The following is an 8236-nucleotide window of genomic DNA, read 5'->3' as shown; positions in this document are numbered from 1 at the left end:
CCAGTTTGGTCTCCAACTACCCTCTACATCACCTGCCACACTGTATTATCACCATTTTTATAACCTCTACCACCAATGGCAGATGAATCCTTTACATAGTCTACCTTAGGAATTGGGGTTTCATCCTGAGTGGTTGGCAGCTCAACAGGAGCGACCCTATGTGACCTAGCTCTACCTTTACCACGTCTACCTTAGGTGCTCATAATGAATTCCTAAAATTTAAAGTTTAGAGTATATCTATAGTTTTCAAATAAAATTTCAAGCATTAGATATTTTTTTCCTAAGTGTTTACAATCTAAATTTTATAGTTTTCTCAGTCTAAATTTTAACTATAGTTTAAAGAAACAATAGTAATTAAGTTAGGATCAATATCGATGTAACACCCCAAAATAGGGCCTAGTCAGAACAGTGATTTTGAGACCACAAATATGACGTTGAAATATTTATTATATGATTATTATGAGGTCTAGAATATGAAAATATGCATATGTTAAAATTTCATGAAGAAATTCTATGAGTAAGGTGTCCAATTCGAAAATAATGACCAAATTGAATAAATTGTAAAACTTGGATTCTAGAAGCAATTTGCATGAAATTGTTTTAGTTTATTAATTAGAAGTCCTTAAAGAGCAATTTTCCCAATTCTTAAGTTTTTGGACAAAAATGGGCATGTATGGATAAAATTTCAAAGAAAGGGCTTAAGGGCATTTTGGTCATTTAGCTAATTAATGAAATAAAATGGGAAAATGAAGGAAAAAATTAGCTCATCTTCTCCACCTAGCTGCCAAAATTTGAGAGCCACCATAGCTAGGGTTTCTTCATTTTTGAACCTCAATAGTAAGTGCTCACTAGCCCCATTTTCAATGTTCTTCGTATTTTTGAAATCCTAGTAACTTACTCTCTCCATTTCTACCCATATTTTGAGTTAGGGTTCATGTTTGCAAAGTGACCCATGTGTGACATGTTTATTCTTTGATGTTTTATAGAGGAATATGAAAGTTGGATGTGTGATAAACATCTTTTTCTAGGTTATTTTCATAAAAACCCCTAAAAGGACCTTTTTGCAAAAGGTGTAAAATATGTGGTAGAAATGTGAAATAAGGGAAAAATGTGGGCTACCGTAAGAGGAAAGAACATTCGTCTAGGCTTGGGTAATGTAGAAAATTCATGCATTTCATCATACGAGCCTAGGAACTAAATCGTAAATAATGTGAAAGGTTAAGGGCAAAACGGTCATTTTGTCCGAGGGTGAAATTTAGACCCAAAAAGAATAATGTGAGGTATTAATGATTCATTTTTATTTTTATAGGCCTCGAGGAACAAATTTCGGAGGTCGATTGAGGAAAACGAAAAGTTTCAGAATACCCGAGACGCAAAATTGAAACAAGTTCCACGTAAGTTCGAATAACTTTAAGTAAACTATGAATATGTCTAATTGCATGCTTTATGAATGTATGATAATTGGTTATAATAATGGCATGAAAATCCATGAAATATGTTAATAATAATGACATGATGATAAATGTCCCGGTTGAAGTAAAAAAGGAAATTCGATGGATAAACCATGACATACATGCTTGAGATCCTGCATGTGTTGTATAAAAGGATTTAGCCTGAATGGGTAATCCATTGATCTCAAACATAGAAAGGATCTAGCCCAGACAGGTGTTCCTTGAGTGATCGAGCCTCCCGAAGAATATGTGTGTATTGTGGATTTAGCCCGGACAGGTAATCCAATTAGGGTCTGAATTTAGCCTGGACTGGTAATTCAAATTTGAGCTCATTAAGGGTGTTTGTCGCTATAAGGGAGTTAGCCTAGACTGGTAATCCCGACATCACCCTATGAGTTGATATTACGGGGGATTTAGCCTGGACTGGTAATCCCGCCGTATGATGTGAGGTTCGTGGGAGTGCGCACTTGAGATGATCGCTCTTATGACTTGACGGTAAATGGATAATCCATTGAGATTTTTGAGAAACTCAACGGGATCAACATGAGATATGAAAATGAAAATGTTGAATGATGAGCTCGTCTAAGACAAATTACATGGTGCATTGTTATGAGACTAACTTGTTGATTGAGTGTATATGATAGGGAAACCATTCCATGCTTGTTGGTTTTATTGCCTAATATGGTTGTATGCTAATTAATCAGTACGTTTACTTTCCAATTGTTCAGACTTACTAAGTATGTAAACGCTTACCCCTCTCTTTTCCCTATCTTACAGAGCTCGTGGACTCGTGAAGATTGGGAGATGGTTGAAGAATCAACACACTATCATCTTGTCTAGCTTTGGTATATAGATACTCTTATTTTGTTCGTGGACTCGTGAAGATTGGGAGACGATTGTAGAATCAACACACTATCATCTTGTCTAGTTTTGGTATATAGATACTCTTATTTTGTTCAATGGCATGTATAGGGCCTTTGTTATTTTGTTATATGTGTCATTTGATTAGCCACTACGAAGGCTTGTAAAGGTATACATATTCACTTGTATGTGGCCATGAAATTGGCTCATAATGATGTAGGTTATAACCTACAAAATTTATGCATGCTTGTGTTCAGTTGTGCTAGTAAGGATGAAATATGGTATATTGCATTTAAACACATGTAATGTGACCAAATCACATGGGGTGGTTAGGCCACAGTTTGGCAATGAGTTAAGATAACGAGCCAAGCTTAATTGAGTTACAAGTCATGGAAATCCTTAATATAAAGGGGATAAATTAGCATGTATAAAAATCGATGAGACGAGGTTTACATGCAATGAGGCATACTAAGGTCATTTAAGAGTATAAAGAAATCATGTCAAGTGTTATTGAAAACTATAAGTGGATATGGTTATTAGAGGGTGACCTAGGGCTTGGAAAATAGCCCAACAAGGTCTACACAGGTAGACACACGGGTGTCTCTCTAGGCCGTGTGTGACAACGGATCGCCCCATGGGCGTGTGATATGGCCGTGTGTCCACTGCACCTAAAATTTTAAGTCAGAATACATGGTAGTAAACACACGAGTAGAGACACGACCGTGTGTATCAACCGTGTGGTGGGCATGACCTAGTACACGGGCGTGCGTCTTGGCCGTGTACCCCTAAATGCATGCTGGCATCATAAACAGAATGCTCAAGTTTTTGGACACCGGCGACCACATGGGCGTGTCTAAGCAGTGTGAAGGACACGGGCTAGGGACACGGGCATGTGTTTAGTCGTGTGAAAACCCCTGTAGGTTCGAAATGAAAAATATATTCAATTAACTCCACATGAGTAGGGGACACGGGCGTGTCCCAAAGCACACGGGCGTGTGCGTTGCCTCCACACAGGCGTTTGAGGCTTAACCTAGCAAATTTTCCAAGAACTTTCTCAAGTTCTCAGTTTGATTCTGGACCATTTTCAATGTATGTTTTGGACCCGTAGGCCCATAATAGGGACAGTAAGATATTGTTTGATTGGGTTCAAATTGGAACAAAATTTTATAACCCGTATTTCTGAAAATGTTTGAGTACATGTCTGGTAATGCCTCATACCTGGTCCCGTTCTTAGGTATGGGTAAGGGGTGTTACAATTGAAATCTTAGCAATGCAATTTCAGTATATCAGAAAAGATCCTACCTAACTCCGTTACACTCCATAGTAAGAGCTCTCCAAAACTCATCCATCCTTACACACTGGGGTTGTTGATGAACCACCAGTAATTTGTAGATAAACTGCCAGTAAGTTGTGGATGAACCACCAGTGTTTGTAGATTATTAAACTGTCAGTACTTCCTCCGTTCATATTGTCCCGCCCCATGCAATTCAATATGACATGCTTGTAATCGAACAGTGCAAAAAAGTAGACATGTTTAACATGTATTCAATTCAACAGTAGCAGTAGACATGCTTAACAAGTAATTACTAGGACAAAAACAGTAATAACAGTAACAATTTATCAATATTACAATAGCAGTAGGCATGTATCAATTACATATCATACATTATAATAGTAGCAATTCAGTCATTAAATCATAGATTCCAAAATATAAAAAATATCAAGGACTCAATTATGTGTAAAAAAAATATAAAATTAATTCAGGGACTAAACATGGATTAAATTGAATAATTCTCAAATTTTGGGCCAAATTGTAAAACGAGGGTCACATGGCCGTATGACAGGCTAAAGTCATATGGAAGAGATACATGACCGTGTGCAAAATGATAAATTACTCTAAAGTAAGGACACGATTGGTTGGCAGGCCGTGTAATAGGTTCTAAACTTAGACACGATAACCATTGATTCAAGTCAAAAAGACACACACCTTTTACCAAGGGTCCAATTGACACTTCCCACGATCAAATTTGATCCGTTTCACCTAGATCCGGTCTTTCTACAGTAAATACAAAAAATTAATGATTGGTATCAAGATTTGGGCGAGATTATCAAAAATTGTTTAATCGAACCAAAAAATTAACATTGGATATTGGTACAACAAAAATACAAAATTTAACCCATGAATTAAAGGGTACTTACCAATTCTTGGCAAAGGTAACGAATGTTATTGATGGCAAATCTAAAATCTGATAGAAAATGGTTGTACAGGGGATGTTTTGATATAGGGCAGAAAAAGAATCAAAATGACAAAAGTGAAAATATAGTGCAAGAATGGGAGAAAAAAGAGAAAAAGAATGATTGAGAGTAAATTTACTAGGATTTTAAAAAATGGCAATATCCCAATCAAAATAGGAAAAGGTTTTTTAAATACTTAGGGTTTAAAAACCCTAGAAGTAGCAGTAGCAAATTTACCAAAGTTTGGTTGAAAATTCACAAAAAGAAATGAGAAGGAGAGGGCTCAAACCTAGGTTCTTTAGGGAGGATATACTAACACTTAACTATTGAGCCTAAAACTCATTTCTTGTTTAATTTAGACACTTAATCGTGCATATATTTTAGGGTGTGACGTTCATTATTAAGTTTTTAAAAAAATTAAAAATTAATTTTTTTTTTGTTTTTTATAATCAGGTTGAAGATTGAATATTGGAGACATGTATACGCAATCTATCTACGAGGCCATCATGTATGATTGAACCCTATTTGAAGTTACGGGATTCTTACATGTGTCCCATATTCTTAGGGGTGTAGATTGGACCCTACACTTACGAGTGCGTTAGTGGAAAGATGGAGGCTCGAGACATACACATTTCATCTTCCATACGGTGAGTGTACAATCACACTTAAGGATGTTCAATTATAGATTGATTTATCAGTGGATGGGCCAATTGTTACTGGATTAATGGTCGTTGCCGATTGGAGTGAAATTTGTGATCAACCGTTAGGTAAGGTGTGGAAGATTATTTTTGATGGCTAGATAGAGATGAAATGGTTGCAAGAAAATATCAAATATCTCCACGGGAGTTCGAGTCCCCTTGAAAGAGAACAATACGCTCGAGCTACATCCTGAGTTAACCGAATGTGTTCTAATGCCTAATAAATCTTGAACTATTGTACATTTAAGGTGGATGCTACAACTTGTCGACTTGAAAGAAGTAGACCGACTCAATTCGTGGGTTAGCCGTGTTGGCAACATTAAATTGAGGGATGTTTTGGGAAACATAACCACAAAAAATTAAAATTCGTGGTTGTATACTTTTTCTGCAGTCATGGGCATGGTTCCAATTAAATTTTACACCCTCAAGCTAACTACCCTTATAATTCCCTACTCGTAATAAAGAAAAATTAATTCTATAATATAGTTATCATAAGATTATTTAATTAGGCCAATTTTTAAAAAAAAATATTATTTCAATAGGTGGAACCATGGCTCGAGTTATATAGGACAACGTAAGTAGCTCAAAGATATCTGACTGTTGTTAGGTCAACGATTAGAAGCCAGTGTTAGTTTTTTCAAATTTTTAATTATATAATATTTATGTAAGGTGATGTCTACTAAACTAAATAATAAATCGACAAAGGAAAGTGCACCTATCAATTAATAGTATAGTTATGGTGAACATAACTATCGTTCCTATCACGGCTCAATTTATATTTTAATTTTGTTAGCGTTTAGTTAAGAGTGAGTCTAGCCTAGTGGTTAAGACTGATAGATCCATGAATCGAGATCCTAATGCATATAGATACAAATGGTCCAATGGAAGTAAGAATTTCCAGGAGCATTTGGAACATTTCGTTTTTAAGTAGAAGAACCGTTTTCAAGTAGTGATTGATCGATTACGTATTAATCAATATTCAATTGATTGGACTAAGGTTATCGACAAAAAAGATTTATCTAAGTCACTTCGTTTCTTTTTGTCCAAGTTTCTTCTCTTTTTGTCTAACTCACTTCCTTTTTTCTTTTTGAGTTTCGAGAATATCCCCATTCATAGGTCTGAGATCCACATCTATGAATTGAAAGGTTCGACTGATCAACTTTGCAATAAGTTGTTAGAATCAATAAGTCTTCAAATTGTTCATTTGAAAGAATTGAAACCTTTCTTATTGGGTGGTCATAATACTTCTCAAAAACCGAAATTCTTGATCAATGGAGGAACAATATCACTATTTTTGGTCAATAAGATGCCAAAGTGGATGATTGACTCATTCCATACTAGAAATAATCGTAGGAAATCTTTTGATACAATGGATTCCTATTTCTCAATGATATCCCACGACCAAGACAATTGGCTAAATCCCATTTGGCTAAATCCCATGAAACCATTTCACAGAGGTTCATTGATATCTTCTTTTTATAAAGCAAATTGACTTTGGTTCTTGAATAATCCACATCATTTCTACTTCTATTGTAACAAAAGATTACTTTTTTATTTGGAAAAGCCCCGTATCAATAATTGTGATTTTATGTGTGGACAATTCCTCAATATCTTGTTCATTCGCACCAAAATATTTTCTTTGTGCCATGATAAAAAAGAAAAACATGATTGGCACTCCTAGTGGACAAACCTTCTTTGCCGCCAATATGAGTTGTAAACTCTTAATTTCCTCCTCCTTTCTCTCCCTCATTTTCTCATATTTCTCCATTTTCTACCCATTTTCCTTTTCTTTTCTTCAAGTCTTGTGTGCTGCCTATACCATCCCTCAAACCCTAATTCCCTTTTGACTTTTCTTTATCTCTTTCTCTATTGGCTGGCCCTTCTTTTTCTCCATTTTCTCCTCCTTTCTCCTTGTTTCCACAACTTTAACTCTATTTTTCCTCCTTAAAACACCATCTTTTCCTTTCATTTTCTCCTCTGCCATGCCATTTCTCTTGCATCACTCTCCATTGCCCTTGCATTGCTGCCGTCATTCTTTTCTTTTTCTTCCTCACTTTTATTTCTCTATTCTCCTCCTCTCATATCAATTATTTATTTATTTTCTATTTTTTACCATTTGCATTATTTTCTTTGTCGAGATCATCATTTTACTATTATATAATCACCATTATTCCCATACTCAGATCTTCCCTAAATCTATCTTTTTCTTTTGCATTTAGAAGTATAGTGCAAGTGGAATTTAAAATTAAACCTCATACTTCGATTTCAAAATCGATTATGGTCGAATTTGTTCATGTTGTTTAATATATTCTAATAAAGTGCTTATTGTGTTTTTTTATTAAGGTACAAATATTGAAGGAGATCAATTCAGATACTTTAAGAGTGTTTTCATTCCCAATCTATTGTTGGTAAAAGTGTAAGTGATTTTAGAATAAATCTCAGATCTTGGATCTCATGTTCTGTCCTAGTTGAACCTATTAATGGTTGTAACTGATTCTAACATGTGTAATTTCATGAACCTGTAGCCACAAAGGTAAACCATGACGAGGGCACCTTTGTAACAAGTCCTTAAATCTTTCCCATGTATCATAAAGTATCTCAATATTAAATTAGGCAAAAGAAGAGAACATTCCTCAACTTAGTTGTTTTGGCCGGTGGAAAATACTTTAGAAGGAATTTCTCTGTCATCCGAGCCTATGTAGCGATAGAACCCATAAAAGTGAATTCAAGTACTGTTTCTCTATGTTCGGTAAGGAGAATGGGAACAATGTAATGACCCAAAATTCACGGGCATCGAAAAAGTGTAATATCGGGCCTCTGTTTGAGTGAAATAGGTTCGTAAATAATTATTAGAAATATTTATGAGTCTAGTGGTGTGTTTAATTAGGTTTTGATTAAGTGAATTTATCTTAATTAAGAGAAATCAAGAAAAATGACTAAATTGAATAAGGTGTGAAAGTCTAATTATAGATTAAAAGAAAATATGAGGGA

General features: G+C 35.2%; 1 non-coding gene across 1 annotated transcript; it reads left to right on the top strand.

The window, feature by feature from the left end:
* The first annotated feature begins 7780 nt into the window (after positions 1-7780).
* Positions 7781-7885, top strand: LOC121225439 (small nucleolar RNA R71). Its single transcript, XR_005923322.1, has one exon. It is a non-coding gene; the product is annotated as a small nucleolar RNA R71 (small nucleolar RNA).
* The last annotated feature ends 351 nt before the right edge of the window (positions 7886-8236 follow it).

The sequence above is a fragment of the Gossypium hirsutum genome, chromosome A03, assembly GCF_007990345.1.
Source record: "Gossypium hirsutum isolate 1008001.06 chromosome A03, Gossypium_hirsutum_v2.1, whole genome shotgun sequence".
In the NCBI taxonomy this organism is placed as follows: domain Eukaryota; kingdom Viridiplantae; phylum Streptophyta; class Magnoliopsida; order Malvales; family Malvaceae; genus Gossypium; species Gossypium hirsutum.
Note: the sequence above shows the minus strand (reverse complement) of the source record. Positions and strands in the feature narration are given on the sequence as shown.